Source organism: Cupressus sempervirens, chromosome 8 (genome assembly GCF_028749045.1).
Source record: "Cupressus sempervirens isolate cs-2001-9-10 chromosome 8, ASM2874904v1, whole genome shotgun sequence".
Taxonomy (NCBI): domain Eukaryota; kingdom Viridiplantae; phylum Streptophyta; class Pinopsida; order Cupressales; family Cupressaceae; genus Cupressus; species Cupressus sempervirens.
The window spans coordinates 43,205,158-43,216,648 of record NC_143125.1 but is presented as its reverse complement, the minus strand read 5'-3'; positions in this window follow the sequence as shown (position 1 = coordinate 43,216,648).

Below are 11,491 nucleotides of genomic sequence, written 5' to 3'. Positions count from 1 at the left end.
TATCATATAGTCTGCCTTCTTCTATTCTCCCTTTCACTACTTCCATACTTGATTCTTCTTCTTCTAGAACCATGGATCTTGAATATCTTTTTAGGGATCCTCATTTAAGCTCAGATGAAATTGACCTCCTTAAATTTGAAAAGTGTTGTTACTACAATAGATATATGGATGCTAAGCTTATGAAAAATATGATTGAAAAAGGGAAGAAATCAGATGTTCTTACTAGGAATATACACAAGATCAAATCACAATATCCTTCTTCTAAATATTCCTTATCTTCCAAGTCTCACTATGATTCTTCTAAATATCGTTCGAATTCTTCATCTTCTAAGTCTTATCAGGATTCTTCTAAATATCATTCACATTTTTCATCTTCTAAGTCTTATGATGATTCTTCTAAATATCATTCACATTCTTCATATTCCAAGTCTTACCATGATTCTTCTAAATATCATTCATGTAGGTCTTCACCTACTTCTTCTTCATGATATCATTCTTCTTCTACTTCTACCAAGAGTTGTATTCCTCTTATTGAGTCATATGATAATGAACAACATGAAAATTATTGTGATATGCCTATCTATAATGACTATAGTGACAATGATTATAATGATGATGAATATTATATTCCTAAACATCCTAAAAGTCCTCCTAGTCCTATGCTTGTGCTTAAAGGGGATGAGTCACAAAAAGATATTGATGAAAATCCATATGACTCGAATCTTGAAAACAACATTGATAAATTTTTTGAACAATACCTAAATGATAAATCTGCATTTTTTGAGGAAGAGAAAGAATTTTTTTGCACTGAAATAGAACATCAATGGCATAAGAATTCCTCTTCTAAGAACCCTCATGCTGAAAATAAAGATTACACTCTTGAGAAATATCATGTTAATGTTGAACCTTTTTCTTCTAATGCTCTCCTTCCATCTTCTACTTCCTCCACTACTCATACATCACCTAAAGATTTTGAGTCTCTCAAATCTTCTACCAATCATTCATCCAACAAAGATCCTGATGATTTTCATGCAATTCCCTATAGTTATCCTCAATGGCTACCTCTTAAAGAAACTCAAGCTAACCTTCACTTGGCTACAAATAATTTTGATAATGTTAAACCTAAAGAGCCTAAGCCTTCATGCACTATAATACCCACTTCAACTAGTCCTTCATCATCTATTCCAAAGTCTTCCATACAATTACAACATGCTTCCTTCTCCTTAGGAGTGGTTTCATGTCAAGAGGACTCTAAAAATGATAAAGAAAAGTATATAAAGAAAGATCAAGATCAAGAGCTCTCCATGTCATCCAATTATTTTCATGATGTCTCTGATACATTTCATGGTTCTTTTGATCCTTTGTGCCCTTTCTCATTCAGTCCACCATGTCTTAAGTCTTCTCCTAAGCAAGATCAAGATACTGCTTGCACCACTGAGCTTATTGACAATAAAAATGACCATAGTAAACTTTCTCCTTCCAAAGATGATACATTCATTAAGGTTATTAAAAATGACATTGTTACTTCCATTGTTGAGCCTATTAAAAATCAAGAGAACAATTCTATGCTTATGTTATCCAAAGATCTTTGTCAAGATCAAAGTCTTCCATCTTCTTGTTCTACCACACCATGTTCCCTTCCACTTTCTAATCTTCCTAAGTCTTCTCAAGCTTCAAGTACTCCTATCAAAGAAGTTGCTCCTATTCAAGATGTTCATGATCCTATTGGAAATCCTAATGCTCACTCCAAAGATGCTAATGTCCTTGATTGTCATATAGATGTTAATGAACTTATTGATTACCCTTTTGCATCTTCCACATCCATCCTTGGACCTCCCCCACTGATACTAAATGCTTCATGTCTTCCTTCCATATTGGGTCCTTATGTCCCTTCACTTTCCCCTCCCAACTCTCCTAATTCTTCATCCATCTTGGGTCCTTACATCCCTCCCTCTCCTATCTTTCCTCAAGATCAACATAGATGCATATCCTTGAATCATTTTCATCCACCCACTCACCTAAACCAGTCATATCATCCTTCTTCTTCCACAAGTCCCAAGTCTTTTGGAAGTAACTTGAATGTTTAATACAAGAAAAAGAAGCAATTCAAGAATCCATATAAAAAAGAAGACCACTATCTCTCCTCTAATCGACATGGAGGCATAAAGTCAAAAGAGATATCTAAGAAAAAAATTATAAGACAAGTATGGGTTCCAAAATCCATCATTAAAGTTATTATCTCTAAATCATCAAAAATAAATGAAAATAAACCTATAGCTATATGGATTCCAAAGTCTCTCTTGAGAGGGTCTAATGTTGAACAACAACTGAAGTTGACATTCAAGCTTCCAAAAAATTTCACTTCATCTTCTCCCAAACACATTCTTCCATTCCATGCGCCTAAACTGTAACCTCTTCTATCCACTCACTATATTCCTTCATGCATGTTTTCTCCATCCTCTTGCCACCCTTCAAGTTGTGTGTTGACGTTGATCTTGCCTTCATTTCCATCTTCCAGTCTCCCTCACTTGCATAAAGCCATATCCTCCATTTTTGTCTTCCATTTTCCTTTCCCTATCAACATCTTTGAGCATACCATTTCAACTCCTTTTCATGTCATGGTTTAAACTTTCAAGCAACATTATCTATAAAGCTTGACTTCTTCCAAAAAACTTCAAAAAAAATTGAAAAAAAAAAAAAGAAAAATGAAAATTTTGAAAATGTAACTTGGTGAAAACTTGGTAATCAAGCACCTTGGTACCAAAAGTAAACAGAAATACATTCATCCTATGGTGAAAACCACTCCCTTGTGGCACCTTGGATAAGTACCATGATGAAAACCTAACAATCAGGCATCATGCATAGTTCTTCTACATCTTTCATCCATTTCGTCTTCTCTCTTTGATCTTGACAATGTTGACCTATACACAAACATTTAGCTATCTTGTGAGCTATCTTATGATTATCTTGTTTTCATTCTTTTCATTTTTAGCCTTCACATATATTTCCATCAATTCATTCTAGTCTTTCACTACCCTTTTCCCATTTGCCTCTTGACATGTCTACTCCTTTGGACTGCATCTTTCCCACTTTTACATTATGCTTTTGTGAATTATCCTATGCTGGCATTTCATTTCTTGTCTAAATGATCTTTACATGACAAATTTTCCCTAGCTTGGGTACTCTTGAGGAGTTAGTCCTTGAATATCACTTTCACTTGCTTCATACACTCCTTCCTTATCCATCATATTTATCATCTTGTTGCTCCATCATGTCCTCTACCTTGCTAAACATTGGGACTGCACGATGTGATCATGCTTGAGAGTTTGGTCCTTATTTTTGTTTGGGGGCATTGTATATTATTTGTTCATATTTATTGATATTGAAAAAATACAAAAAAATGATATATTTAAAAAAATACAAAAAAATGATATATTTCAAAAAATCCAAAAAAATGATATATTGCGAAAATTCTAAAAATTGAAAAATGTTCTGAAAAAATGATCTTCTTAGTGACAACCTAGCAATAGGCACTTTAATGTATCTCCAAAAAAATTATATATTCCAAAAATACAAAAAAAAATAAAAATAAAAAATTCAAAAAAAATAGAAAAAGTGCCTTGGTAAAAACCTGGAAATAGGTGCCTTGCTAGCAAAAAAAAACAAAAAAATTATAAAAAATCCTTAAAAAAAATAAAAAATAAAAAAATCAAAGTGGTGAAAACTTGGAAACAGGCGCTACTTGAGGCCTTTACACCCCTATTTCTTCATGCGTGTCCTCGATACTTTGCCTTTTTCCACCATGCCTTATCCTTGTTGCCTTGGTTTGGAATTGGTCTTTGTCTAGGGGGCATAACTATGTTAGCTTTGGTCTCTTGGATGTGTTAGTCTTTAGGACACCTCGCAAACGGTGTTTTTCAACACCACCCCAACTGCATTTTTCAATACAACCCCTGACATCGAGTGTTTTTCAACACTTATCGGTTTGGTCTTACCCATTTTTGTCGTGTGATCTTCCCTTCTTTCAAGCATTTGATCCTTATCCTCATAACTCAGTATCAGTTAACGCACTAAAAATTTTAAACACAAACACTTAATGTTTGAGCTATGTCATGATCTTTTCTTTGTGTGTTGACTGCTATTGATTTTTTTTGAGTGCTCTTATCTAATAAGTCTCTCCAGGATGCATAGCTAGAGGACTTGGGGCATGGGGCATGTTTTTATTTTTTTTTAACTTATGGGTGTGGTCTTGAAACTCTAGAGTGTCTCTTGTTGTCCCCTTGAAACACTTAGGAGATTTAAGGCATCATCCTTGGTTTTTTTTGCACAACCATTCTTCTGGTCATCCTAGCATCTATGCCTTGATGCGAGCATGGTTTTGCTACATTAAATTGGGTAAGTTAACATTGAAGTCATTTTGACCTTTATGTCTTTGATGCTTATGTTAGAATCTTTCCACATTCCAATCTAATATAAATCACATTCATATCTTCATAGTTGCGCTTGTGACTAGTGATGATTGTGTGATTTTTTGATGTCCATTAATAATGGCCCACTGAAGAAAATAAGTTCTTTTACATTCTCTAATGAATGATGAACACAAAATCCTATGTTAAAGTTTCTCTTTGCAAGTACACCATTGCATTTTCATGTAGCTTGCATTATTAGACTGTATGTTAGTTTGCATTTTTAGGCTACATTATGAGTTTGAGAGGGTTCTCCCTTCATCTTTATTGTGGACTTTTAATCAACTTTGGTCGCGTTTTGATCTTCATTTCCTTATCTTCTTTTGTGATCTCAATCAAAATTTCTATCTTAAACAGTTGATTGATAAATTGATAAATTGATAAAGCTCGAAGACTTTGTGGAGACTCATATAGAAGTAGGCAACTATCAGCACGTATTAAAAGATAATTATGATTATTTGAATTTTCTAGAGGCAACCCAAGTGATAGAGATCATAGAGAAACTCAAGAGAAAACATCTAGATATAGCTCTAGTATGAAGGGAAACAAAACGCAGAAGCTAGAATTTTAGATGACACTTGGGAAAATTTTGCATTTTTTGGACTTATCTACCAAGGTGCACAAGGTGCATAAGGTCCCAAGGTGCACTTCTCCAAAGGTGCACTAGAATTTTTTGAAGAAGACAAAGGTGCACCAACAATTAACTGCCAGTTTCAAATTTAGAGCTTTCCATGCACCAAAAATGCATTCTGACAATAGATCAACTCCTACAAACCTCCAAAGAAGATTGAGCTTCTATTTTTGGCATCTCCAGAGACTCCTACATCATCTAGTGGATTTCTTCTTCTGATCTTCTCATGCTTTCTTTGTTTTAAGACATGTAAAGGCTTGTGCACCCATTAAATGATATAAAGAAGGGTGGAGTCCTAATTAGCACTAGTTACAAAGTTAGTTTGTACATAAATAGATTTGTTATAATATTTTTGAAGCATATATTTGCATGAAGATATCTCTCACTCTCAACATAAATATTTACTATAAATTAAAGAATTAAATATGTATTTTCAGGCCATTATTTTGATTCAATAATATATGTTATTGGTGCTCTCACTCAGAGTGTAGTTATTCTTGGTTGATTGTGTTATATTTTGTGAATGTATGTTCATGCAATGTAATGGAGCCAATAGTTTTAGTTGGAGAAGAGATCACCCTATTGTTCCTACATAGCTTTTTTTTCTTACATGAGTGCACTTTTTGTGCCCTTGTGATTTGATGAAAAGTGAAAAATCTTATGGTTATTGAATTCCCATTGACAATTGCATTAGTGGAATTAAGGAAGCGTTGCTCCTAGTTTCATTGGTTACCTACCGATCTTTTCAAAGGCTTAACTCGTGAACATGTTGCTTCTGAGAATTATGTTTGTTAGGAATTTATATTTCAAGTCATTTTCTTAAACTTCTTGTTACCATTTCTTCATTATTTCATTTTAGAAACACTTGGTTAATTTAGGAATTCATATAGTTGCATAGTTAAATATGCATTAACAAAAAAAAACAAAAAAAATATTTCCTTTTGTGTGAGTACTTTTTTTGAGATAGCAAGCACATTCAACATCTTATCCAAAATTAGTTGAACTAGCAAAGACCTCCTCATGAACACACATTTATCTTCTACCAAGAAAATTCTAGTAGGTCACAAGATCACTTGGAACCTTGGAGGTGATCACAGATTAGCTTTTCAAGAGAGGAGTTTGAAAGGATTCCTATCATTAAGCATCATGCAAAATGACAACTCAATAGATGCGGGGCCCTAACCATTTGGATTAGAAGAAAACAACTTGCAATTTCAAAATTTTGTATTTTTTACAAGTTTAGAAAATTTTCTGAACTATCAATGTTCCAAGGTGCACAAGGTGTGCAAGGTTCCAAGGTGCACTTTTTGGAGAGACATGCTTCTAGAGAGGTATGGTTTTTCAAAATTTGACACAATCTAGAAAATCTCGATCCATCATCTACATTTTAGTGAGCTTTGAGAGCTTCACCTCGTACACACGAGTTCCTCAAACTTAGCCACTTTCACAACCCTCACAGCAACAAAGGATTCCCTCAAATTCTACCACTTCCATTCAACATTTCATCATCTTTCTCAATTCTTCCTCCACAACAACCACCTATTATTCCACCAAATCCTCCAATGGCCTTTTTTGAAAATGTTTTAGACTCACCAATCAACTTAATAGGTATACTCAATGACCTTCCTAAGAATCTTGAGAAGTTTTTCCCAAGGTTCATATATGGAGAGACAAGAGTAGTTGAAGATCACATCAAGGTATTCAAGGAAATTTGCAACTGAAAGTATATTTCTAAGGAGAATTTGGTTCTTCTCTAATTCCCCTACTCATTGGGAGAAGATACCTTTAATTAGTATGTCAATTTACCACCTAGATGCATTGGAGACTAGGATATTTTTGAAAAATATTTCTTGGAACAATTCAAAACTTTCATCAACTCAACTATGATACATCATCAATTCATATCAATCAAAAGGGACCTAGTCGAGATGGTCTCATGCTTCAACAATCACTTTCATATGGAAAATCGCAAAATGGAAATGTCATACACTATACCAGATGAAGCTACAATTTAGATTTACATAAATTTTATAGACCACCTTACTTATATTTTCCTAAGAAGACTTCCTATGATAGATATTGACACATTAGACAAAGTCTTCTCAAAAGCAATTGCCTTTACAAAGCAGGCCAATCCTAATGGAGGAGGATTGATGCTTCCAGCTCAAGCTATTACAATGATGCCAGCATATCCTATTGGAGCACCTGTGATGCCTAGCCAATTCATACCAATGAATCTAGTTCCATTATAGTAGGCACCCACTCTGAAACTAAAGCTATAACATATCCAGGATATGAACCTCCAAATGATTCTTTCTTCGAGAAAAAGGTAGCAATTTTCGCTAAAGCAGACAATAGTTTTGCCTCCGAGTTTGGTCAAATGAAGAAGACCATGTCTCAAATGAATAATGAGTTAACCCACTTGAGATTTTTGCAAGGAAAAAATAACAACTTTTAGAGAAATAATGTTGTTCCTTACAACAACAAAAATTACGGTTAGAACTACAAAAAATTTAGTAGAAACAACAATGATGGAAACAAAAATGCAAGAAACAATAATGGAGGAAACAATTTCAATCATCCCGATCAAAAAAAATATCTTCCAAAGATAGAATCAACAATGGAACACTCATCCAAACAATGGAAACATTCCTATAGATAATAATAACAATAATGCTTAGTATGTAGACATCAATCAGTATGACAATAGTCAAAACATATCTAACAATGACAGTTAATATTACAATGGAAATTAAGAAGTGAATCAGAATTTACAAGAAAATGATAATTTGCCTCTCGTGTAATTTAAAGCTATGCTGCTAGAATCCTATGATTCTACACAGATTACAAAGGTGGAACCACAAGTCAACAAAGAATTTTCTTTCCCATTAAGTCAAAAACCAAATATGCAACTAGAAGAGATGCTTTCCTTTTGAAATGACAATTGGAATACTTACAATCTACGAAGTCAAAAATAACCTACGAGAAATAGGATTCCTCCAGCATTGTAACCAATTCCTCTAGATCGAAGAGTGAGTAATAATCTAGTACCAATTAGACCCCCATATGTAGGACAATGAAATAAAAATAAAGGAAATGTTCCTTTAATCTTGAAGAACCCTACATGGTCAACCAAAAAGTATAGTGCAATAGAAGATTTGAAACAAATAAAGGCTAACATGTCCATGTTTGGCATGCTACAAAACTATCCTAATCAACAGGAAGCACTAATGAAAGTCCAGTATCATACAAAGAAAACCCCTAATGTGAATATTTTTCCTCAAAACATAGTCTCGCAATAGATTAATGCTTCAGAGGATATGCCAACTATGGTTAAAGACCAGGTTGAGTTTCCTCCCCTTTGGCTTAGTATTAGGATATTCGGGAAGAATCTTCATAATTGCCTAATTGACTCAGGAGCATCTTGTAATTCCATGCCACGCTTGATAGCACAAAGGTTGGGAGTCACTCCTCATCCCTCTAATCAAATAGTGATACAATTGGACAAAACAGAAGTAAATTCATTGGTGTCTTGAAAGATGTTTGGATACAGTTAATAATTGATCCCTCAATTCAAGACATCATCGACATACATGTGGTGGAAATTCCTAAGACATACATATTTCTACTAAGTAGAGAATGGACAAAATTCCTAAGAGGATAGCTTTCTATGAATTTTACTCAATTTTGGTTACAATGGAAAGGGTTGAATAATCAAATCAAGATAGATGTGGGAGCCAAAGTTTAAAAAAATGATTATAGAATGCAATCCACCAAACAAGGTTTCACTCTTACAGTTAGATTTGGCCTCTTATAAAGTAATGACTTTTGATCCAACTTCAACTAATCACAATGGAAGATCCACAATTCCCATCCCAAAAGAAGAAAATGTGATGCAATTCATAGACAACATGGTGGAAAATTTACAATGCCTAGGTGAAGAAGCAGATCCAAATCTCTTACTTCTCCCAAGATTTTGCAGATTGCATAAAGTTAGTGATTCGGAGTTTGAATGTTCATATTTCCACAAAGCAGTCGCTAAGGTATTAAGATAGATAATGGAAATAAAGAACAACCAAGTCCCAAAAGATGAACCCATAGAAAGTCAAAATTCTACAAACATATATGAATCTGTGGAAAAGGTTGAAGAGGAAATTGAAGATCTAAATGCATCATATAATGATACATCTTCAAATGGTGGAGGTTTATCTTCTCCTCTACTAGGAATGATCAAGGTCCAAAGAAGGAGACATTATGTAAAAGTTCAAGGATGGACTTCAGTAGTCATTCATCCCAAGCCTAAAGTGGACAAAATTATAGAATTGATAGGGAAAATTCAAGATGAACAAGAAAAACACATGCCTCCTATATCAAGGACTAACAATAGGAAATCATCAAGTTCACCCCATGAAAGATTACAATGGGCTCCAAAGAAATAATATTTTTAAGTTCAAGTAAAAGAAAAGCTATGGACAAATAATCATAAGTCTAGGAAGCCCAAGGAAGAACCCATCTGGACACTCAAGTTCGATGGCTCCAGATACAAATTGGGAGTCGTCACAAGTATTGAGTTAATCAATCCAAAAAGTAGGTCCTTTTATGTAGCATATTTATTATGGTTTAGATGTACTAATAATGTTGAAAATTATAAAGCTTTGATTCAAGGACTTCTCTTTGCATTAGAGAAGGGGATCACAACTCTCATAATTGAAGGAGACTCCTAGTTGGTGATAAGAAAAGTGAAATTGATATACTCTTGCAATGATAAGAGGTTACTTGCTTACCAAAAGAAAGTATGAGATCTAATGAGTGACTTTGAAGCTTTGAACATAAAGTCTATTCCAAGGAGGAAAAAAATGGTAGTAGATGCCCTCACCATTTTAGCTAGCACATTACAATCGGTCAAGAGAACAAAATTGAAAATATTTTAAGTAGAAATGGTTGTTGCTCCATCTATCCCAGACAATATTAAGAACTTCCAAGTCTTTCAGGATGATCAACATATACTCAAATTTATCATGTGCAATGGCCACTTTAAATGACATGAGATTGATGACACTCCAGATGACAAACCTAATGATGATGAACTTGAAGATGAAGATGGGATCCTAAACTTCAAAACCAACACTGAGGGGATGGTTTAGTTGGATTGCATCTTTAATTAATATGAATCAACACTTAACAAAAGAATGGTTAAAAAAAGGGGGATCAAGGAATGTGATTTATATAATTTGGGTACTGATGAAGATCCTAAAATGGTAAGGGTTGGAAGGGTGTGCAACACTTAGGAAAGGGAAGATATGCCCAAATTGGTTATAGAATACAAGGATGTCATTGCTTGGAGCTATGAAGAGCTCAAAACATATGATCCTTAAATTATTGTGCATGACATTCCATTGAAACTAGATGCCAAACCCCTTTGTCAAAGGCAAAGGCCTATTAATCCCATTATCAAACCCTTGATAAAGAATGAAGTTAAGAAATTAATTGATGCCAATATTATCTTCCCCATCTTTCATTCTACATGGGAGGCTAACTTGGTTCCTATGTAAAAAAAGATGAGAGATTCATCTTTGTGTAGATTTTTGTAATTTGAACCTAGCATCTTGGAAGGATAACTACCCTTTGCCCTCACTGGACAAAGTACTACAAATTGTCAATGGATCCAAGATGATGTCTTTCTTGGATGGATATTTAGGATATAACTAGGTAATGGTTGATGAAGAGGGTAGGCTAAAGACAACCTTCATGACTAAATGGGGAACTTTTTCTTATAGAAGAATGCCCTTTGGGATGATTAATGTGGGGGATATATTTCAATTAGCCATTGATGAAGCTTTTAAAGGATTAATAAAAAAATGTATAATCATCTACATGGATTAATTAACTATCTTTTCAAAGGAACAAAGCACTCACATTGCTGATTTAAGATAGGTATTTAACAGATGTCGTAAGTATGGCGTGTCACTTAATCCCAAGAAATGTTCATTTGGGGTTATTAAAGGAAATCTCATATGTCACATTATCTCTGAAGTTGGAATCTCCATTGATCCTAAGAGATCAAATCTATTCTAAAATTGTCATCTCCACATAATCGAAAGAAACTTAAGTCTTTCTTTAGGAAGATAAATTTTGTGTGAAATTTTATAAGTGGATTTGCAGAGATAGTTTGCCCTCTTAATGATTTACTCAAAAAGGGAGCTAAAAAAGAATGGGTTCCAAAATTTAAGAGATTATTTGAGGATATCAAAGTAGCCATTTCCATAGCCCCAATACTAGTGAGTCTAGATTATGGACTACCTTTCAAATATACTATTTTTCTTCAAAACATTCATGTGATGAGATTCTTACGCAGAAGAAGGATAAAGAAGATGAAAGGCCCATTGCTTTTATG